The 24,770-nt window shown below is 40.1% G+C and overlaps 1 long non-coding RNA gene across 1 annotated transcript in view; it reads left to right on the forward strand.

Moving 5' to 3' along the window:
* Positions 1-8,835: 8,835 nt before the first annotated feature.
* LOC131103126 (uncharacterized) overlaps positions 8,836-24,770 on the forward strand; it is a 68,790-nt gene continuing 52,855 nt past the window's right edge. Inside the window, exon 1 of the long non-coding RNA XR_009119562.2 lies at positions 8,836-9,335. This is a non-coding gene — a long non-coding RNA (uncharacterized LOC131103126). The remainder of the gene's footprint in view (positions 9,336-24,770) is intronic.

The following is a 24,770-nucleotide window of genomic DNA, read 5'->3' on the forward strand; positions in this document are numbered from 1 at the left end:
GTTAAAGTCTGTTTTGGTTTGAGTCTGACTGAACTGAATAATGATGTTAACCAAGGCACCACTGTACATGTATTGCAAGTATAGAAGTAGAACATTCACATCCATACCTACGGACAATTTGGAGTTGCCTAGCATGTTTTTGGAATGTGGGAGGAAACCGGAGTACCTGGAGAAAACCCACGCATGCACGAGTAGAACATGCAAACTCCACACAGAGATGGCCGAGGGTGGAATTGAACTCGGGTCTTCTAGCTGTGTAATATTTTTGTATCATTTTATGCGCTTAAAAGTACAATTATTGTCGATGTGTTCATGTTTTTGGGTGTCTACAACTGATTAATTGGATTTACATTATTTTGTATTTGAAAATATGCCTTGGTTAAAGTCCGTTTTGGTTTGAGTCGTACCTAATGATGTTAACCAAGGCACCACTGTTTATGTATTGCAAGTATGCTAGAACAATTTTGAGTCACCAATTAATCTAGCATGTTTTTGGAATGTGGAAGGAAAGCGGAATACCCAGAGAAAACCCACACATGCACCGGGAGAACATGCAAACTCCACACAGAGATGGCCGAGGGTGGAATTGAACTTGAATCTCCTTGCTGTGTGGCCTGCACGCTAACCACTCATCGCCCATTTATTTATGTATTTTTCTTAATTTTCCTCAGCAGTATTTAATGTGTTTAGCTTGCTGTCAAAACAAAACTAGATAGTTCCTTTTTATGGAAAGACGGCAGTGACAAGCACACATCTGAGCCCTTTTTCACCATAGACTATTTCCAAGTCGCTCGCTCAGGTATGGAGGAAACAGGTGCTGAGTCAGTGTGAGCAGGAATGCCAGAAAGAATGGGGAGCAGAGTGTGTGTGTGCGTATGAGTAACACTGAAAGAAAGCCAGAGGAGAGAACAAGGGGCGGAGTCTCCGTGGGGATTGCGTGCGGACATCAAATGTTTACCTGTAGCGAAAAGAAAGGGGAAGGTGTAGCAGGGGAAAAAAAAAGGGCCATGGTTTACAGGGGTGGGCGGGGACGCAGAGCATGAGCTTCGCACGCAACTTAACAATACTACCTTTATGAAGACTGTGTTGCGTTAGTCAGTGAACACACACACACACACACACAGAAGAAGACACTGGTGTTCCACATGCACGCACCCACACACTTAAAGGTGAATTTTTTTTCATCTTCACTTCCTGGTAATTCTTCTAAAAAAGCCTCTTTTGTGGCTACTCAGTCATACTTTATCCCACATGTGGCCAACAGATGAATGTGCTCGGCAGCTAAGTATTTGCACATTTCATCCCGATCGGACAATAAATGAGTCGCCAAACCGAGACTCTTCATCCTTGTCTGCGTGTCGATTGCTTTGTCTTGCTCCTTACTATCTGTGCTCCTCATCTCTTAGGATCTGTTCCCAGAACAAAATTCCTGGGATAAAGTGAAGGACTGTGAGCCCATTACAATTGTTTTTTTTACCTGCTTTAGAGAGAAAATTTTCTTTAGTTTTTGCACAAAAACCGGTTTTGGAGCCACACTGAAAAGACAAAAAAAAATTAATATTAATTAATATATATATTATATATAATTATAATTAATAATAGTTATTATAATTAATTATAATTATTATATAATTATAATTATTTATAATATATAAATAATATATTAATATTCTTCGGACAAGAGGCGGGCTACACCCTGGACTGGTGACCAGCCAATCACGGGGCACATATAGACAAACAACCATTCACACTCACATTCATACATTTGGAGGCGCCAATTAACCTAGCATGCATGTTGTTGGAATAATTTTACTTTATTTTAGTTTTATTGTGTGCAAGATTCATTGTTGTACGCCCCCCTAGTTCAATTCTGTACCCCTGCAAAAACGTTAATCCCATATTTTTAGGGTCACAAGAGTATGCTAACATTTTCACATGACATGTTTGACGCTGGGGCTGCACGGCGACCGAGTGGTTAGTGCGCAGACGTCACTGCTAGGAGACCCAAGTTCAAGTTTTCTCAGAGAAAACCCACACATGCACGGGGAGAACATGCAAACTCCACACAGAGATGGCCGAGGGTGGAATCGAACTAGGGTCTCCTAGCTGTGAGGCCTGCACGCTAAGCCCCATAACAAAGTTGATATTAATAATAGGCTTTTCCACCTACATCACAAAATTTAGATACAGTATTTTCTTAAAATATATCCAAATGTGTTGCTTTACAAAATATCAAAATACATTTTTCACTATGTGGACCTTGTTGGGAAAAAGTCTGGACACCCCTAGTCCCCCCTACACCCCTACTAGTATATTGGGTAATAGGTGTGTAAAGGTGACTATAGGGTTGTTATTTCCTTTCTAGAGGGCTCTAATAATGTTAAAAAGTGTATTTAGAAGGTTGTAAACAGGTTTTCTACGCTCTATTTTTAATTAATCAGCTAATATCAAATGTTATATTACATTTTTTTAATAAATAAATAACGCATAAAATTTTATGTAATTATTTATTATTTATTAATGTTTATATTATGTTTAATATTTCATTTATATTTATTATTATAATTTTATTATTATATTAGAAAGGCAGGAAGTGAACAAATGTAACAGTTACTGATTATAAAAGAACCAGATGGACTGGTAGGATTTAATAAGCTTTGCTTCTTCCTACTCCTTTTGGACATGTGGAACTGTGAACTGATTATGTGATGCATTCAATTGTAATCTGATGCATGTTCAAATGAAATAAAAACCATTACCATGTATAAAATCAGCACATTTTCCCCACATGTAGGTACCTGGTGGGACCCAGCAAGGTGCACTGTATTCGGGCACACACTCCGAGCAGCGGAGCAGTGGTCTCTGATCTGTTTTTTTTCCCCTAATAATGGAACATTTGGTACAACCAGAATGAAAAATGTCTTTCTCTGAAAAGTGTGAAAAGCACAGGCAGTGAAAAAAAGGAGCGTTTGATTTGCCCACCCGAACTCTACTGGTGACATCATGTAATAATTGTGCACCCGTAATGTACAGTATTATAATTTCAATTTTGGCTCATGCATACACTTTAATTTGTAACAATTTTGCTGCAATGTTTATTATTATCATCGCCAAAATAAAGCACATTGATAGCTGCTTTTTTTGCAGATGATGGCAACAAACCACATGGAGTCATGAGTACATTATGATCTTAATCTGTACATACAATTATGTAGCTGAATACTGTGAATACTAGGTACAATATGCAATTACATTTACACACATTTGTGTGCATTTCTGTGCTCCCCCCAGTGATTGGCACCTTTGCGTGTAAAAAGGCAGAGCTGTCGGGATTCATCCCCGGGGCGCTTTGCGGTCAGCATAATATGCCTGCTATAAATAATTTGACTATGTCATGTCATGTGCGAGCAAAGCGAGAGTGGGGATACACTTTCAAGCGGGCGCAGGGCTTCCTCTCGTGTGAGCGTCTGCAGTCGGAGTGCGACGTACAATAGAGAGCATTGTTCTATAGCGGCAGGCCTCTGCATGCCCACACACACACACACACACACACACACACACACAGTTGTACCTGAGCACAGAGACAGGTGTATTTCTTCCAGTCACGCATAGCCCAAAACACACATGCACACAGTGCACGCTATATTCAGTATCCACCATACTTCCACAAAAGATGTGGTGTATTTCCATCATGATACACAAGCACCACCCACAAGGTGTGTTTGCCCAAATAAATTCCCTTTTAATCCCCGGCATAAAGATTATACGTGAGTCACGGTCGTATTCATTGTGAGTCACACGTTGATATTTCATTGTTGCTTTTTTTTTTTTTTTTTTCCACTCTCATTTTCCTGTCATGGACTTAACCCCAGTAAAAGAAACAACCAAATTTACACATGCATGATAGCTTATATCAGGGGTCTCAAACACGTGGCCCGCAGGACACTAGTTTGAGGCCCCCGCCTTGATATGAAATTTTAATGTTAGTGCGGCCCGCGCAAGTTTGATATGGATGCTGTATGGTATCATGTACCCAGAAGAAATTATTACGTTTGATTAATGTTCATGTTAAAGGTTAAATAACTGTTAATAGTTATCCTCCCTATCCGTGTGGAAGTGGTAAGTTTTTGGCTATTTGGGGGTGTATGGGAGTACCGTGGACCGAGAGGCAGGGTACACCCTGGACTGGTCGCCGGCCAATCACAGGGCACATATAGACAAACAACCATTCACACTCACATTCATACCTATGGACAATTTGGAGTCGCTAATTATCCTAGCATGTTTTTGGAATGTGGGAGGAAACCGGAGTGTCCGGAAGGGGAGAACATGCAAACTCCACACAGACATGGTCGAGGGTGGAATTGAACTCGGGTCTCCTAGCTGTGAGGTCTCTGCGCTAACCACTCGACCGCCATAACAAAGTTGATATTAATAATAGGCTTTTCCACCTATATCACAAAATTGAGATGAAATACTATATTGGGTAATAGATGTGTAAAGGTGACTATAGGGGTGTTATTTTATGTCTAGAGGGCTCTAATAATGTTAAAAAGTGTATTTAGAAGTTAGTAAAGATATTTCCATGCTTAAATTAATCAGTTAATTTTAAATGTTATATTAAAAATATTTTAAATAAATAAATAACTTTTTATATTTTATATAATTATTTATTATTTATTAATATTTATAAGGTTTTCTACACTCTAACTATGAAAATATTTCATTTGTAAGTAAAGAATCCTATATTTATCACGGTTGGGTGTGGAACCAATTAACCGCCATGAACAACAGATGAGTTATCGATGCGTGCAGAGCAGCAAGATGTTTCTCCATGAGCTACATCCCAAAGCAAACTAACGTGGCTACAAGAATGCTAATCTGGGGGGGGCTTCAATTTGAGGTTAGGCATTTATTTGTTCAGACGTGGTGTACCCTGTTGAGTTGAATGCGGTCTTTAAAGTACGAGCCTCCAATAACGAGGTTGGTTTTCATTCATTTGGTTTCCCTAAATTGGGATAGCATGAAAACACTTTACGGAGAAGGGGCCTCAGTTTGGCTTGAAGTCTCAACCAAGAATGTAAATAAGTGACGGACGTCCGCACACGAGTTCACCTCATGACGAGGACACAAATTTAATATCGACTGACCTCCGCGACCGTCCAGCGACATGGAGGCGAGGACAAAGGCGTCAGTCATATCTTTTGGATCCGTGTGCAATCATAAGACTAGAGGACATTCATTACCCGCACAGAGAGGGGGCTTCAGAGCAAAAGCTCTTGTGTTCAACTGTTTGGATGTCCTATCCTCTTGTATCTCTTTGACTACCTCCAGCACAAGCACTCCATTCAACCACAGTGGGAACAAATGTTTCCTTATGCGGAGTCCGAGTTTACCCCAGCTCCATCAACAGGATGCCCACTGGTGGATCTAAGACCTGAAGAGCTTCGAAATAGCTTTTTGTAGCCTTCACGTAAACCATGATGTTGAACAATATTCATCTGACAGCTGTTTTGAGGACCCCCTGTTGCCCGCCTCCACAGGAGATTCAACCGTCCACCTTAAATACCTTCCATTACTTGCAGCTATCTATGAAATTCAAGGCTTAATTACCTCACAAAACCCATTTTGTGTTCCAATTAACCAGTAATGGTTGGTATTCAAAACAACAAAATGACTAACTTCAGTACCTGAGGTTCTATTGCAGCTTGTAAAGCCACTTCCTCCAATAAAAGTATCCCCATTTGGGCTGCACGGTAGACTAGTGGTTAGCACACAGGCTTAACCGAGTTCAATTCCACCATGTGTGGGTTTTTTCTGGTTTCCTCCCACATTCCAAAAACATGCTAGGTTAATTAGCGACTCCAAATTGTCCATAGGTATGAATGTGAGTGTGAATGGTTGTTTGTCTATATGTGCCCTGTGATTGGCTGGCCACCAGTCCAGGGTGTACCCCGCCTCTCGCCCCAAGACAGCTGGGATAGGCTCCAGCACCCCCGCGACCCTCGTGAGAAAAAAGCAGTAGAAAATGAATGAATGAATGAACATTAGAGACCTCCACACATAAATTAACACCCCTATATAATCACTTTTACGCTCTTTTACCCAATATAGTAGAAATAGTTAAAATAAGAAAGTTTGGGCAGCACGGTGGACGATTGGTTAGCACGCATACCTCACAGCTAGGAGACCTGAGTTCAATTCCACCCTTAGCCATCTATGTGTCGAGTTTGCATTTTTTCCCATGCATGCGTGGGTTTTTTCCGGGTACTCCGGTTTCCTCCCACATTCCAAAAACATGCTAGGTTAATTAACGACTCCAAATTGTCCATAGGTATGAATGTGAGTGTGAATGGTTGTTTGTCTATATGTGCCCTGTGATTGGCTGCCCACCAGTCCAGGGTGTACCCCGCCTCTCGTCCCGAAAACAGCTGGGATAGGCTCCAGCACCCTCGTGAGGATAAGCGGTACAAAATGAATGAATGAACTGTGTTATGTAAATATATTTATAGAATACTCAGCAGCCACAAATGGACCCCAATAGTAATCAACTATTAGCAGATGCCCTTTGGGGTGCATTGTGGTCGTCTATGACCATAGTAGGTGCGAAATGATCCCTATTCTGTGAATATAAGACACTTACCTGCATGAGTATGGAGTGTTGGGCACATTTACTCACATGTTTACTGATGCTAACCGATACAGAATCTGCTGACTCGGTTGTTTACATTCATCGATGCTAATTTGATTAATGTTTGAGATTAATGACATCCGCGTTAAAATGTGTAGTACTTCTTACTTTCCTTTTTTTTCTTGACAACCCCCCCCCTTCCCCTTAAGATGAAAAAAAAAAACTCTTCACAGAGCGGCGGTGGCTTAGGAATGTGAGCCAGGAATGCTGTTCAGTTACTATAAAGGGGGTTGCTGATCACTGAAAACAATGTCTTTGTGTTTTCATCCCAGCCTCTTGTCACGCAATGCTCTGCTCGCAAACCAACCAGCAACTTTTCAAGCCGGGCCGGCACACAAGAAAGGCGTCGATTACCTGCGACTGACAGAATCGCGTGCGGCTCAGGTACTCCTGGAGCGAGGCCAAATGCGGAGCATGCGGAAAAAAGCGGAATGGAGCTAAGGTCAGGGAATAACTTCAAGGTGATTTTACCCTGGGAAGCCAATACATAGCAAACATACACTGACCAGTCACATGATCAGGCACACCTACACATCTAATACCTCTATCCATCTTCCGGTGGTACCCCAACCATCTATAAGTCTTCAGTCCGCTCCCGGGAATACCGGTCCTTGTTTTGAGGCACAGAGGGAGCCTGTGATCCCGCAAATACTGTACAAGCAAGCCCGGAGGCGTAAGGACATGAAAGTGCAGTAAGACAAAGTACAAGAGATTCATTCATGGGAAGGTGATTCAAGGCACCAACTTATCTTGCATCAGCGCAACAGATGATCATCGTTACTCACTCGCACTGCTCACACGCAAGCCGCCTTCACGCTTGACACCCGATGAGTGACAAACAAATTGACCGCCATGATTCATGACATAATGACACACTTGGGTGTGAAGGCGAATAGCGTAGCCTCTATTTATGTGCAAATGTATACAAATAATATATTTTTTTTAATAATTCAAAAGTACTACATTTCACATAGTATTTCACATACTTTTTATTTTGGATTAAAAAAAAATAACTGGACTGCACGGTGGTTGAGTGGTTAGCGTCCAGGCTGTACCCCGCCTCTTGCCCCAAGACAGCTGGGATAGGCTCCAGCACCCCCCACGACCCTCATGAGGAAAAAGCAGTAGAAAATGAATGAATGAATGAACATTAGAGACCTCCACACATAAAGTAACACCCCTATATAATCACCTTTACGCTCTTTTACCCAATATAGTTGAAATTGTTCAAATAAGAAAGTTTGGGCTGCACAGTGGTCGAGTGGTTACCGCACATGCTTCACAGCTATGAGACCCGAGTTCAATTCCACTCTCTGCTATCACTGTGTGGAATTTGCATGTTCTCCCCGTGCATGCGTGGGTTTTTTTCCATTTACTCCGGCTTCCTCCCACATTCCAAAAACATGCTAGGTTAATTGGCGACTCCAAATTGTCCATAGGTATGAATGTGAGTGTGAATGGTTGTTTGTCTATATGTGCCCTGTGATTGGCTGGCGATCGGTCCAGCGTACCCCCACAACCCATTTCATTAAAATGTAAAATAATTTACTATTTTATGATTTGTTTCCTATTTTTATTGTGTATTAGCATATATTAGCATATAGAAAATATATTGGCCTTTATTTAATGAATTGACATAAATTGTAAATAAAAGTAATATTTTGCATGTTTTGTGTCATCAAAGTTGGAATAAAAAATAGAATACTTTCAAATAAGTATTGCATTTACAGTCAAAGTTATAAACTGTACTTTTAAACTAATTGTTTTTATCTAATTAATTTTTTTTATTTTATTTTATAGTTTTTTTTGCAAAAAGTGATGAAACAGTATGCGTTTTACACATTTTACACATTATTTAATAATAATACTCATATTATTTATTTATTTATTTAATTGTTTTTATTAATACTCATTGTTTTTAATTCTGTTCTAATTTTTAATTTAATTTTATTTATTTTTTTCAAAAAGTGATGAAAAAATATGCTTTTTACACAAACATAACATACACTTTTCGTTCAATGGAAATTATAAATCAAAAACATCACCCTTTCTATGCTATCGCACTTTATCGGCTTTAAACTCCATTTCCCGGGATGCCTTTCTGTGCTGACGTCATGATATAGCAGCACGTGCTGTGCTGCTGTGCTCCAACTATGGCTCAGTGCGGCTCAGACGCTGGACGAGGGAGCCTCGTCAAGGAAAATCAGCTGAACTTCCATCGCTGCTCTGGATCTTACTGGAGAACTCCTTAAAGTCCCTTCTGGAATTTTATTGCTGGAATTACGAATTTGGATGAATTATTCTCAAGAGATATTAGTGCGTGCACACGGGTGAAGGATTACAAACAACAACATTGCGATGAATGTTTACGTTGTAAACAAAAGTGGATCATGATGGCAACATGTGAAGGATTTAACATAACCGCTGGGGATCATTTTGTGGAATATAAAGGAGTACTAACCTCTTTTAAGTCCAGCATGGAGTCCGCTGGACCTCAGCGGACATGTGGGACTCCCTTGGGATACTTCTTCCTTATTCTACATGAATATTGTCGTGGATGGGATTGAATACAAGGAATGGAATCTTGGAATATCTTGGAATATTTAGCTGGATTGACCTCACGGAGCATCTCCTGATCATGCAGGTATGTCAGATTTATTTAAGATATTTGTGTTGCACATTATTGCAACTTTGGGACTCCAGTAGGCTAATAATGCATCCATGTGGCCGGGTGCTGTTTGCCAGGGGGGGTCAAAGGGGGGTACAGGTGTATTCCCAAGATGCCAAGGGTACAAAATCATTTTTTTGGAGGGTGTCACCCCATTGACTAGTAATTGTGCCCCTACAACAGGCTTTTTAGGTGGTCTGTGATCAGTATAAGAATTCTTGATGCCAGTCAGAATGTTTATGGCATTATGTGATGTGTTTTGGAATTTTAGGAATTTTCCATGAATTAAGGTTCTATATAGAATATAATACGTGCTCACATTCCGGACTCTTCAGATTGGGAAAAGATGTTCCCGTCCGGTCTTGACACCACCGGCTACCATCCGTTCATTTAGTTAGACTTGAAAGAAATGCTTCAAACTTGACTGCATCCTTTGCGTGACCCCCCCACCCCCCCAGACCCCCCTCTTTCCCGGGCACCCATGCACCTTACACCTGCACTTGTTGGCTCCGAGAGCCCGCCTCCCCTTCCAGTGTAGTACACTCACCCACCCTGTGCCACACAGTGACTCCATTCAGTCACACAACTAATATTTGAGTCATACTGTTCAGATTTCACAACATAAACAGTCAACCTGAAAGACGTCATGAGCTTATCTTGTGTGAGTGAGTGACAAGAAGAAAAGCTCTGATTCTCTTTGGGAGAATGTAAAAAAATATATCTATTTTTCAAGATTTGCCTCAGTACGGAAACACTCGACTGTTATTTTGTTCAAATCGGGACAAATTGTTAACCAGATTTTCATTTTGGGAAAATGAACGCTCAATACTGGGGGGGGGGCAATCAGGCTGAGGAAATTGTGATGTCATAGCGATAAAAGGCTCAGATAATGTGAAATTACCTGTGCAGTAGAGCAAATCAAGCGCTCTTTTATGACTTCACCTTGAGTTCACTTTTAAACAAACATTCACTTTAAGTGGAAGAACGTACCAAATACATAAAAAAACAAAACAAAAAAAAAACAAAAACAAACATCCAGAACACAAAATACCACCTGAAGAAAAGTGCAAAAAAAAAGTGCAAAATTTTGACCAGAAACATTTGTGGAATCACATCATCTGCTCGGAGCATGTACCTGAATACAGTGCACCTTGCTGGGCTACAGCAGGTGGCTCTCTGCCCCTGTTCTCTGGTTCTCCTGATAATAGTGATGTTGTTGGCCAAATCCAAATTTAATCAAGTCGTTCATACCTACCAGGTGTGCAAAAAACTACACTTAAATATAAATAAAATAAGTAAATATTAAAACTTTATCGATATTGTCGCTGTGACTCTACCTCAACACAAGTCATCGTCAGACCTCTGCAAGAAAGACTTGTCTATTGTCAAGGTTGAGGGACAGAGCGCCACTCTATGTCCATCATACAGCAAACACACACACACACACACACACACACACACACACACACACACACACACGCTCCGTCCCCAAACAAGACTCCCATTCTCCGCTGAAGAGGGACCCTCTGTCTAATGCCAAGTGACTCTCATGGCCAGCATTGGCGGTGGGACACTTGCCTTCACAAAAGGAGCTGAAGTGTCAGATAAACTCGGTCAGACCATAACCCCCCCACCACCACCACCACATACACACATAAGCAACCCCTCCCCAAGCCTTCAAACACACAAGAATTCCTTTATCTGGCACCCTGGGAGGCGGACAAAGACAGACTTTGTGTCAACGAGCAAGGAAGGCCTTGACTAAACACTACCAGCTCTTCTTCTTCTTCTTCTTCTTCTTCTTCTGCTTTTGGTGGTATATGAGTGGACCACCGCTGCGCCGCCAAGCATTGACCCTTGGCTCATGTCGGCACCCTCCATGGAGAACCGTTACCGATGCCCTCAAAAGTAACACTTTTGTGTCACTTTTGGTACAGGAAGTTAGCTGATCATTCATCCTAATTAGACACTTCTCATCCTCGACAAGTGGACAACACTAGCCACGTTTACATGAGGAGTTTTTCTCTTTCCGAATGACCTTTCCGAAAGCAATGGTATACATGGAAAGGAATATTCCAATTGTGTGTCTAAATGCGCCGCTATAATCAACCGGAATAGTCAATGGGGCATGCTCAGTAAAGCGTAAACATCAACATCACATGATACCGACTTCCTCCAGTTTTTCTTTCACTTCTTGGAATAACTCCGTATTGCCGGTTTTTCCTTTGTCCAGTCTTGGAATTTAGTTTGAATCAAAAACAAACTTTCCGCAGCAGTCCAGTGCCGATTTCTAGCCTCCATTTTTTTAAATCAAAGAACGTCTCGAACTGCGTGTTACGTCATATCTCAGCATTCGCTGAAAGAACGCACCCGGGAACAGGAAAAGATAAAGTTCAATCTTGCTAATATTTTATAATTAAGCTCGGGACATGTTTTATATAGATATGTATTTTCTTTTTTAATAAAACTGGACTTGTGAATGGCGTATAGAAGGGTTTAGATTCTGTTCCACAGATGGTGCTAATGCACACGAAAGCTGCTTGCCAACCACCAATAAACAACAGAAGAAGAAAAACACCACGAAGAAGAACGAACCCTGACAACTTTCCGATTACAAGATACCTCAATCGGATTGGGGAAAGGAATATTCCACCCCTGTGAATCCGATTATATATTCATTCGGATTGGCACTTTTCTTTCGGAATGAGGTGTATACAAAGGTTACATTCTTTCCGTTTGAGCAAATAACCCGAATGGAATTGGAATATTTGGGTCCATGTAAACGTGGCTATTGAGGTGAGCGTTTCCAAACGTTCCTCACGCTTTTCCAAAAAATTAACAGCTAAAGTTTGCAAATTGGAAAAATTTTGTGTGAATTCTACATGATGCATTCACTGACCTAAAAATGTATCTATCTGTAAGAAAATCAAGTATCTTTTACGCTAAAGTCATAGCCTCATTTGAATGCCGCCACTCCTGACCTCCATAGCAGCACCACAGCTGCTCAGAGCATGTGTCCGAATACAGTGCACCTTGTTGGGCTGCAGCAGGTGCCTCTCTCCCCCTTGTACTCTGGTTCTCATGATAGTAGTGATGTGGTAGTAGTAATGTCTTGAAATTTGATCAGTACAAATCAACAGGTACAGTTTGTCACATACTAATCCAGGTATGCATAAAAAGTAATTTTTTGGATTTTTTTAGGACATTTCTTGTCAAATATTAACACTGACGCTGGTCTTTTTTATTGTTTCTGCAGAATAATATGAACATTTTTGTGGTTCTCACAGGGGTAAAAGGTAAACAGATGGTGTTACCTCAGTCAGGCGTGTGTTTATGAGGTCATATTTCATGTCCAAACCTTGGATCAAACTGAAGAACCAGACCTGAGAAGCAGGTGACCTGACGGTGAACCCCCCTGCCGTCATGACCGACTGCTCTCCCAAGCGCAGAAGAAGCGGTTACTCTTGCATTAATGACACTTTTTTTTATGTCTCGGAAGCGCCAGGCGTATTACTCGGTGGAGTCAACTGGCGGGAAAGTGTAACCCTTCATCATCGGTGTCACATGACCGTTTAGTGCAGGGATTCATGGCAAATGATCATAAGCCCCATTTGTCAGTTTTGGATTTAAAGTTGGTCCGAACAGGAGAACTGTCATTTATTAGTACGGAGCGAACAATGGGGAGCTTGTCTCCGGGGGTGGCGGGGGCCGGCAGGGGGCCCGAGGGGGGCCGGCGGAGCTTGTGGGGGGGGTTGGTCTGAGATTGGGCAGCAGCCTCTGACCAAGAACAAGCCCCCGTCTGATGGGGAGAACTGCTGACCCTTCCTGAGTAAAATGGTACCTTTGTTTTCCTATGTGTTTATGTGTGTGTGTGTGTGTGTGTGTGGGAGAAGGGAAAGCTGGGGCCCGCTGTGTAAAGTGTTTTTGTGATTTTTTTTTTTTTTTTCCCTCCTCATCTCACACGTGTGATTTTTCCTGGAGAGGTTCTCATTGCACTCATCTGGGAAGTAGCAACTAGCAAAGTATTGTAGACGCCATCACCAGGTTAAGGTGGCGTCACGCTGCTTCGGGAATGAAGTAGGATGGCAGGCTCTGTGGAAAAGTGTCACGGAATGCAGCATCTTCCAGCTAGTTGAGGAAGGATGATGGAGAGTGGAGAAGGGATGCTATTTTTTTCTTTTTTTTTGTTGTTGTTGTCCATGTTTTAGTTTCTCTTATTTTTTATTTCTTTTTTTTTTATTATTTTTTTCACTATTTGTTATATTATTATTATTTATTACATATTTGAATGTTTTTTTTGCTTTTTATTTTTATTGTTTATTAATGAAAAGTTGGATGCATTAACAACAACATCTAATTATTTTTGCCATTTTTTATGTTTTAAATTGGAATGACTTTTACATTTGTTTACATTTTTTGATTTTTTATTTTTTTATATATTTCTCCATCTTTTTACATTTCAATTTGACTAATTTTAAGTATAACATTTTAGTTTTATTGTCATGCATTTTTATTTTTATTTTAATTACATTTGATTTATTATAAATTTTACATTTTTCTTTAAATGTTAAAGTTATGATTTGTGTAATTTTTACATTTAGATTTTTTTCTGTTTATTTTCATCCATTTGTTTTTGTTCATGTTTTAGTAACTTTTCCGTGTTTCTCTTATTTTTACCACTATTTTTTTCCACTATTTTATTATATTATTATTATTTATTACATATTTAAAAACTTAGATGCATTAAAAACATAACATATATAATTGTTTGCATTTTTTGTCATTTTTTTATGTTTTAAATTGGAATTACCTTTAAATTTGATTTAACATTTGTTTGTTTTTACATTTAAGTGTTTTTCCTCAGTTTTTATTATTTTTTTTATATATTTCTCCATCTTTTTACATTTCAATGTGACTAACTTTAAGTATAGAATTTTTGTTTTATTGTCATGAATTTTTTAGTTTGAATTACATTTGATTAATTAATGATTCATTTTTAATTTTACATTTTTACATTTTGATAAAAGTTAAACCAAGTTAGGATTTGTGTAATTTTACATTTAGAGTTTTATTTTTCATCTATTTACATATTATGTCAGATGTTATTTTGTCATTATTATTTTTTTTCTCTTGTATTTCTGGGATTTATTCTGTATTTAATTAAAATTTTTATTTATTTTATTAATTTGTATTTTTTTAAACATAATTTTCTGTGTTATTTTTTGTATTGTGTGCCTGTAGAATGCAAATAGGGGGGTCGAATGTGCGGTCTCAGTCCTGTATTTAAAACTTGTGTATTATTGCAGTCATGGAGTCATTATCCAGGCCAAGCGTGTACTGCCACATCGCCAACTACTGGCCTGGCGTGTGTATTCCTACCAGTTAGCATAAACATCCTCCCATTCTTTCCCAGTAAAGGTATCCTTAAATACCTTACATTCCATCTCCTTTTTCCCATCACTTCTCTTCTTCTTCTCGCATTTTGGAGGGAAAATCTCCCTCTTTTGTTTGACAAACATCACATTCCACCCAACCTGGGACCATATCTCGGCTTGGCTACCTTCGGGCGTGGGTTGCCATGGTACCGCTGCTACATATTTAGAAAGTTCCACACACACACATCCTCATTCAGGAGGTCTTTTTCATTCCATCTGCTCTTTCACGCCTCTCCCCGCTTTCCTTCCCGTCCCGGCACAGAAGGATAAAGAAGACATTTTTGTTGTGAAGAGGAGCGTGAAATGTCCCGTGTGACTTGAGCAGACCACCAGGCCTGGAAGGAAACTGATTGATTCACTGATTAGTTGTTCATTTCCCCTATTAATCAATTAAATGCTTATTTCTGCACGCCATCGCCCGCCAAGTCTGACAACTTTCTGGCCCTTAGTTTAGAGTTCTCGCGCCCGTGCTCATATTTGGCCGGCGAGCTCGCAGCCGCTGACAGACTGACTGTGCAGTAATTGGCTGTCAAGGTCCCAGACAAGCGATAAGCCCTCATTATTCCGCCAAAGTGCCCCCAACCACCATGGAAATGACCGAAGCGTCTCCGCATGCCAGGCCGCTGTCGACAGGCCATTGCTCATTGTTACAAAGTGTCAAAACCGCACTAATCCCACTCGGTAGACTTTAGCTGATTAGATTTGAGTGGATTAAAAGTATCTTAATGGCAGATTGAGGATGGACGGATGGTATTTTATGATATGACATCAAAACCTGTGTATTTTATAGCCGTTTAAATTGGAAAACTGCAAGTCTTGCATGCGGTATTTATAATACTTTACCGCCCTCTTGTGGAAAATGCGAGTAATTGCCCAATAGCGGTTGATGAAGCTGCAGTTCTTGTAGTGGCCACTACAGCTGCATGGCGCTATTTATTTGTTATTATTTGACTTGAGCTGATTCCGATCCACACTTGACCCAATAAAAAACATAAAATACATGTTATTGTTATAAATATACACACACAAGTATATAACATAGTATAACAAAATTAAGTATTTAAATAGAAATACAAAAATTTAATAGAAATACATATATAATAATATATTTATTCATTCATTCATTTTCTACCGCTTTTCCTCACGAGGGGCGCGGGGGTGCTGGAGCCTATCCCAGCTGTCTTCGGGTGAGAGGCGGGGTGCACCCTGGACTGGTCGCCAGCCAATCACAGGGCACATATAGGCAAACTATAATAATATATATTACATATATAATATCATTAAAAAAATAATATATACTATAATATATAATAACAATAATTTATAACACAATATAACAAAATTAAGTATTTCAATAGAAATACAAAATTTAAATAGAAATACATGTATAATTATATATACATATATAACATAATATAACAAAATTAAGTATTTATAAAAATACAAAAATTAAATAGAAATACATATATAATATATACATTATATATATACACATCTATAATATCATATAAAATAATAATATAATATATAATTCATTCATTAATTTTTACCAAAAAATGTACAATGTAAATGTAAATATAATTTAATTAGAATAAAGAACATAAGATGACCAATATTTACATTTTCACACAGTTGGTGGCAAAGATGTATGATTTCATTTAATCTCACCACAGTTGCAAGAAAAAAAACTACCTTCATTTCGCCGCTAGAGGCCACAATTGAGCCTCTTTCTGAATCAGACTCTCCTGATCGCGAATACACTCCAACAAATGCAACATAATAGAAATGAATGCTAATAGGCGGCTATTATATTGTTCATAACATGTCATTATAGCAATAAACATGTTGTCATTATTCAACTTAATGCTGCAAAGGAAATGAACCTTACATAGATCGTTAACTTTGCCAAACTCGGGTAAGAATTGTACCTTGTGTTCTTAACATAATAGCATTTTAACCTTGTTTTGATGACGTTGTGTAATTCACCAGATCGAAAAGTGATCGATCTGGAAAAACCTGAATGAATACGACAGTTTACTTAATAAATTACTGTACTTTTAAAAGCTACTTCGATAATGGACGAGGTACTGTACTGAGCAATTTACCTGTCATTTCGGGTGTGGCTCATATAAATTCCACAGCGGACGAAGCGTGTCATTGCAAGGTTTGGCCGCTAGATGGCAATGTGGCAACACGGAAGTGTTGTCCTTTGGCAGTGGGAAGGGAGGCTGTGTGCCCTCACTGCAAAGCAGATTAACATTATGATCTCCTTATTGCCCCTCATTCTCACTCTCCTTTTCTTTGAAGATAAACCTTTCTTCTGTGTGTTCCGACATTGATAAGCCAATAAACTTGATGACATTTGACAAAATGGCAGTTATGAGAGGTCTTTTAATTGCCGAAACATGGCGTTTTTGGCCTTCTTATTGGCTTCCTGTGTGTTAAATTCCAACCTGAACAAGTGCAGCCGATGAATGATGGCCAAGGTAGAGGTCACATGACTACAAAGGTGGGGCTCTTTTCCAGTGTGGTGTGTTTTAACTTCCCACAAGTAATTAGGTGTTTATTTAAGCAAGTTTCTTTGGTACAAATAGCGTTAATACTCCTAAATACTAGCTAGTCACACCTGTAGTACTCTGTAGTACAATGCATGCCAAAGTCTTCTTGCACGTAGAGTTTTCTCTTATCATGCCGCTCCATTTGTCTTATCGCAGCTTGTAAGTCGTTCTCTATACCTGGCCTTTATTTCCTGTTTATTCCCAGTCAATGTGCAATCATTCATGTCGACAAGCCACAACACAGCAGACGCTTGCAACACAGCCCAGGCCGCCTTCTCTCCACCTCCAACTAATAATCCAAAAAAGGCATCTGCAGCGTTTCACTGTTAGCATGCTGGAACTGGACCACATGTGTCCCAACCTGGTCAGGCTGGGATTTTATGGATCCTTAAAGGAAGTCTGTTTGGAAGCATGGGAGGTCTGCTAATTCAACTTTAAAATACTAGCTTTGCACACTTATATTTACATACTTTTTAATACATTTTTGCTTAATTCATTCATTTTCTATCACTTATCCTCACAAGGCGGGGTACAACCTGGACTGGTGGCCAGCCAATCACAGGGCACATATAGACAAACAACCATTCACACTCACATTCATACTTATGGACAATTTGGAGTCGCTAATTAACCTAGCATGTTTTTGGAATGTGGGAGGAAACCGCAGTACCCGGAGAAATCCCACGCATGCACGGGGAGAACATGCAAACTCCACACAGAGATGGACGAGGGTGGAATTGAACTCGGGTCTCCTAGCTGTGAGGCCACTCGACCGCCGTGCAGCCCGCCTTCTAAAAAAAACAGTGAACAAACACATCAGCAAATATAGAAAAATCATCAAGTTAAAATATGAAGAGAAAAAATATCTAACAAGAATATTTGTAACATAAACAATTTGAAATAGTGTTAATATTAAATAAAAAATATATAAATATATAATTATTAAATAATATATATATAAATATAAATAAGTTGAAACATTCAACAAAAAATATATATTTTTGTATTATTAGGAGGAAACAAAGAAAACTAATTAATTCTCAGAGAAGAAAGTCAAAATATTCTAGAAATAAAGTCATAATTCTGAGAAGAACATCGGAAAAAATTAAGGAGCACAGTATGTCCAAATGTATATAAAAAAAATTAATAAGAAGAAAAGATTTACAAGACTAATATTATAATATTATGAGAAAAGCAGCTAATTAATGTTTTGTTAACTTATTTTAGTAGCATAGAGTTGAAATATTGAAGAAATCTCAAATAGTGATTTTTTTTGGAAAATTACGTTGGGTATTATATGACTAAAGTCCTAATATTACAAAAAAATATTTACAAGTTTTCTTTTTGAAAAAAAAAGTAAAATATTTAGAAAAAAAAAAGAAACCCACGCAAACCCCAGAGAAAACCCACACATGCACGGGGTAAAACATGCAAACTCCACACAGAGATGGAATCGGTGGAATCAAACTCGGGTCTCCTAGCTGTGTGGCCTGCACGCTAACCACTCAGCTGTATTGTTTACATGATATTTAAAAACACTTTTAATTAGTTTTTATGTCACTCTATTGTAATTAAATGACATTACATTAAAGCTGCAGGGCTCTAGTTACTCGAGTTCGAATCCGAGGAAGGGATTGTGGACATTCTCCTGTTTTAAGGGCACTTTCTCCAGCAGATATCTGCAGCTGTGTGTTGCAGAAAAGTCGCCCAGAAACACGAAAAAGCAAAGCATATTGAGAGTGGACTCGGTACTGAAGTCCAGACCAGCTATCCTGGTCTACAGCAGGGGAATATTTTGGGACTTGGATTTCAAACTTACACTCGGCCACAAGCCCTTCCTCTGAGATCTCCGAGTCCTTGACGTCCAACATGATGGCGTTATTAATCGTGTTCTCTGATTTTTGAAAGCCAAATGCATGTGACTTTTACTTCCTGGAGTTCTTTAATCATCTATAGAAGGACTTTAATGAAATAATGTCAACATTATCCTACGGCTAAACCTCATTTCCTTTCGTTTATGATCAACTTGTCTTTATTTTGTTTACTCGCGTGAGACAGTGCAAAGTAAAATCCCTATCCTACTTTAATTTTCCCTTTCCCCCCCCTAACCCCACCCACTTTCCCTCGGCTTTTCCCGTCCCACTGAGTGGTGTTGGAAGGAGCTCCGGGGGCAGCATTCATTTAGGAGTCCCGTATAAACAGGCATTAAAGGCAGCGTGGTCGTAATTAGCTGGAGACGCTCGCTGATTCGCCGCTGCGTAATGTTTATACGTTTATACCTCATCGGCGTTTTATTGCCCTGCGAGGTACGTCGTTCTATGCATCTTGACGTACATGGCACGGGAATTTTTATACTAAAAGAACAAGAAGAAGAAGAAGCCCTTTTTTCAAAAATATATAAATTCATATATAATACTGTTTTGTGGTTGCGTATAGCGTATTATTTATAAAAAATTGCATATTTAATTTTTTTTTTGGCGTAAATGAAGCAATACTTATACACTTGTATTGTACGCACACAAAACAATGAACAACTTCCTGTTTCCTGCATCGTCCCCCCTGAATACGGCATTCACATAATGAGGCGTTCAAGTGCCAAGTATGCACCAATGGAAAATTTGCTGAAATGAATGGAACCTCAACCTAAAGAAAGTACAGAAATGGCTCCTCCTCCATGAGACAATGAAGGGGAGACTCACATGCCCTGACACCCATTTTTATTTGAATCAGGTGATAAGCATATGGAGGACTTCTACTTGAGGGATTTTGTTCAAATCAGATGACAAAAGCTTTGAATAAAGATAATTGCATTCAGTGGAAGGACTTATTCTATACTGGTCACTAGGTACCAGTCGTGGCCCCTTTTAAGGGGCATACATTTTTTTCGTGCCCCCCCTCTCGATTTGAAATACTAGAGAGTCAAGAGTCAAATTGCATGTTGAGTACTATAAAATTGTACATGTTGGTAGGTCTGCATTGAAACGACAGCCTCTCGTGCCCCTTCCACTGACTGTCCACCACGTCCCCCCCCCTAAGGGGGGTCCGCCCCACTATTTAAAAAAACACTGATTTCCAGCAACACATGAGTCGTTATTCCTGTCTTGTATTCATTCATGCATTCATTTTCTATGCCGCGTGTGTCCACTAAGGTCGCGGGGGGTGGGGTGGGGTGCTGGAGCCTATCCCAGCTGACTTTGGGTGAGAGGCTGGGATAGGCTCCAGCACCCACTGCGCAACCCTCGTGAGAATAAGAGGTAGAAAATGAATGAATAAATGGAGTAAAATACGACACAAGACGACGTACTGAAAGATGTGATGATGTGTAGTATTCCATACTGGTCACTAGGTACCAGTCGTGGCCCCTTTAAGGGGCATACATTTTTTTTGTGCCACCCTCTCGATTTGAGTCAAGAGTCAAATTGCATGTTGAGTACTATAAAATTGTACATGTTGGTAGGTCTGCATTGAAACAAAAGCCTCTTGTGCCCCTTCCACTGACTGTCCCCCCCAGGGGGGTCCGCCCCACTATTTAAAACAACACTGATTTCCAGCAGTCGTTATTCATGTCTTGTATTCATTCAAGACTTGTATTCATTCATGCATTCATTTTCTAGTGTGCCCACTAAGGTTGCTTGGGGGGGGGGGGGGGCGCTGGAGCCTAAATTAGAGCCTTATTAGAGCCCTGTAGACATGACAAAACACAACTATAGTCACATTTATACTTCTTTTATTAACAACATATTGCGCAACTGCAGGGTCTTGAGACACATGCTAACTCGCTAACTAGAGAGCTAGCGACCTAAACGGTAGCCTTCAAGTTATTTCCTTTAAACTTAAATAGTCAAAAACTTACCACTTCCACACGGATAGGGAGGATAACTATTAACAGTTATTTAACCTTCAACATGAACATTAATCAAACGTAATAATTTTTTCTGGGTACATGATACCATACAGCATCCATATCAAACTTGCATTAAACTTTCATACCAAGGCGGGGGCCTCAAAATTGTGTCCTGCGGGCCACGTGTTTGAGACCCCTAATTTAGAGTCACTAAATCTAAACTTTGTAAATTGCATTCACTGGAAGGACTTTTTCTCACATTCTAAAAGCGCAATTAATCCCCGCCCCCTTCTCGGCCGCCCGTCTTGCAGTACAGTAACGCGGTGACATTTGGCCCTGTCACAAAGGACCTCCAAGCGCCATAAAAACACCTGACCATGTCTGGGTTTCTGCAGCCGGGGCCCATTAAGCTGTAAAAGCGCTATTGTAAAAATTCTACATTGGACTGATATCGCCGAGGAGAACGTAGCAAAGATGAAAGCTCAGCTCGTACTTCCATAAACCTTCCATGGGCTGGGTTTTTCTTACCGGTAAACACACGGAGGAATTCTTTGAATTCTCACGCCCACGTTCCACCTTTGCTCCCCCTCAACCACCCGTCAATGGAATCGTTGGAGCAGCTGACGTCACTGCAGAGCTTTTTTTTGCGTAAAATAAAATAAAACCTTCACGGAGATGATTTGAACCTTGGACTCAGATAAGAAGAAGCTTTTGTGGTGTCCCTCACGTATCTATCTTGTGTGCCCGAAACCCAGACTTGTCCATAAATAAACAGGGTCTCCATATCCTCAACTAGACCCAAGCCGTGTTTATATTCAGGTTATGTGCGTTGGAGGTAGTGGTCGGGGTCTGATGCGGGCCACTGGTCCTGCCTCGCGTGGTCCATCTCAGTTCAGGTGGAGTCAAGATGTGGGGGCCCGCCCGGTGCCAGCAGCGTGTCCCTAATGGGAGTCATGCGAGCCTAAAACAGACCAGTGGAACCCGTGTGTTGTTTCAGTAGTAGAAATCAAACAACGTCCCACGCCGTCTCTGTCGGAGTTAAACAAAGAAGTCTCGCCGCTTTGTATATTTGGTGCTCTAGTTCTTCTCCTGACCTGGAAATAGAACGAAGAGCGTCGAGAAAGTGCATGTTCTGCAGGATATCATGGAGCTTGCATCATATTTAAAATAATAATAATAATAATAATAAGGATAAAAAAGTCACGAGACAGAAAGCAGAGGTTCTGTTAAGTTTGTTTATATTCGCAGGAAGGAGTCTTCGTTTTCATTCGGCACCATTAAAACTAATGAACACGTATTAACCCCCCCACCCTCACCACCACCACCACATTCCCCATTACAGCGCTCTGCAAAACATCCCTCCTTGCGTTTGTTTGGCTTGTAGCTGATTGTTCAAACAGAGCAGTAAAAAAGCGGGTTGGGCCTGGGGTCTCGTAAACAGTCGGATCTGCGGTGAGGCCAGATTGGATGCCACCGTTTTCCACTTCTCTTTTTCGACAAGATATGTTGCCGCTTCACAGGCGGGGGCAGATTGACATCTACCGCATGATTCCTGACCTATTTGTTGTGATGGAGATTTTTGTTTGCTGCTTCTGATGTGCATTCAGAAATATAAGATATTTAGATCTTGATACAGATAAATGATACTTATATACAGTATCTAATATGTGCACATAAGCAAATTGGACATACATTTTAGTAGTAAATGAATAAATCAAGGCTGCACAGTCGTCAAGTGGTTAGCGCGCAGGCCTCACAGCTAGGAGACCCGAGTTCAATTCCACCCTCCACCATCTCTGGGTTTTTTTCTACGGTTTCCTCCCACATTCTAGGCTAATTGACTCCAAATTGTCCATAGGTATGATTGTGAGTGTGAATGGTTGTTTGTCTATATGTGCCCTGTGATTGGCTGGCCACCAGTCCAGGGTGTACCCCGCCTCTCGCCCCGAAGACAGCTGGGATAGGCTCCAGCACCCCCCGCAACCCTTGTGAGGATAAGCAGTAGAAAATGAATGAATGTGCACTTGGGGGGGGACAAAACAGCAATAATTCTATTACAACATTTTCCATACAAAGTACAAAAATGTGTCTCGCACACAATAAAACTAAAATAAAGTAAAATTATTCCAACAACATGCATGCTAGGTTAATTAATGACTACAAATTGTCCATAGGTACGAATGTCAGTGTGAATGGTTGTTTGTCTATATGTGCCCTGTGATTGGCTGGCCACCAGTCCAGGGTGTACCCCGCCTCTCGCCCCGAAGACAGCTGGGATAGGCTCCAGCACCCCCCGCGACCCTCGTGAGGATAAGCAGTAGAAAATGAATGAATGTGCACTTGGGGGGGGGGGCGGGAAAAAAACAGGAATAATTCTATTACAACATTTTCCATGCAAAAATGTGTCTCGCACACAATAAAACTAAAATAAAGTAAAATTATTCCAACAACATGCATGCTAGGTTAATTAACAACTCCAAATTGTCCATAGGTATGAATGTGAGTGTGAATGGTTGTTTGTCTATATGTGCCCTGTGCTGGAGCCTATCCCAGCTGACTTTGGGTGAGAGGCGGGGTACACCTTGGACTGGTCAATGCACGGCACATCTGGGCAACCAAACACTGACACTCACTTTCATACCTTTGCACAATTTAGAGTCACAAATTAACTTTGTGCTTTGAATAAACATGTAGATTTAATAATATATTAATTATTAATATATTAATAGATTATATTAATTATTAATATATTAATTTTTTACAATATATTAGCATGTATATATAACATGCATATATTTGGATAGTGGGGAGGGGGGGGGCGTACCCAGAGAAAACCCAAAACCCGGTCTCCATTGTCCTGTGTGTCTTATTTTCTCTTATTATGTCTACTATATTGGGTAAAAGGAGTGTAACATTGACTATAGGGGTGTTATGTATGTCTAGAGGGCTCTAATAATGCTCTGACTATGACTATTTTATATTTGTTTTATTGTTTTTATTGTTATATTTATTTTCTTTGATGTTTTTAATGCAACCAAACGTGCATCCACGTCCGTGTAAAGCCATTTATTTGGAACTTAGTCCGTATCGTATTGTGACCACCTGTCCTTCCGTATTAGACTTCCAACACCACCAGGATCCGCTTGCTTGATGAGTTTATAATTGTTTGCCGAGTGCCAGGTGTCAGGCTGATGATGGCGACAACTGACAAACGCACCAGTATTTGTACGAGTGTGAGTGTGTGTGTGTGTGTGTGTGTGTGTGTGTGTGTGTGTACAGGTCACAAGTGGAAGGAACACTTGAAGTTTTTAAGGTGAATCTGCATGTGGAATTTCCCTTTCCCGTTACTTCATTAACAGGTAGAAACTTGTTAATGAGAACTTGATCTTGGACGTGAACGATGCACTCCTGGGCAGGAAGTGCATTGTGTCCATGCACGGTGTGTGTGTGTGTGTGTAGGATAAGACCAGGCTGAAATGTGTCGATCTTAGCTGTTGTTTAGCATCAGTAATCTTGTATTACAGTTCCAGCTGCATTCTAGAATGCTTAAATAACTGTAATTAGATATAGAACA

The sequence above is a fragment of the Doryrhamphus excisus genome, linkage group LG16, assembly GCF_037039965.1.
Source record: "Doryrhamphus excisus strain RoL-2023G ecotype Guam linkage group LG16, RoL_Dexc_Guam_v1.1, whole genome shotgun sequence".
Lineage (NCBI taxonomy): Eukaryota > Metazoa > Chordata > Actinopteri > Syngnathiformes > Syngnathidae > Doryrhamphus > Doryrhamphus excisus.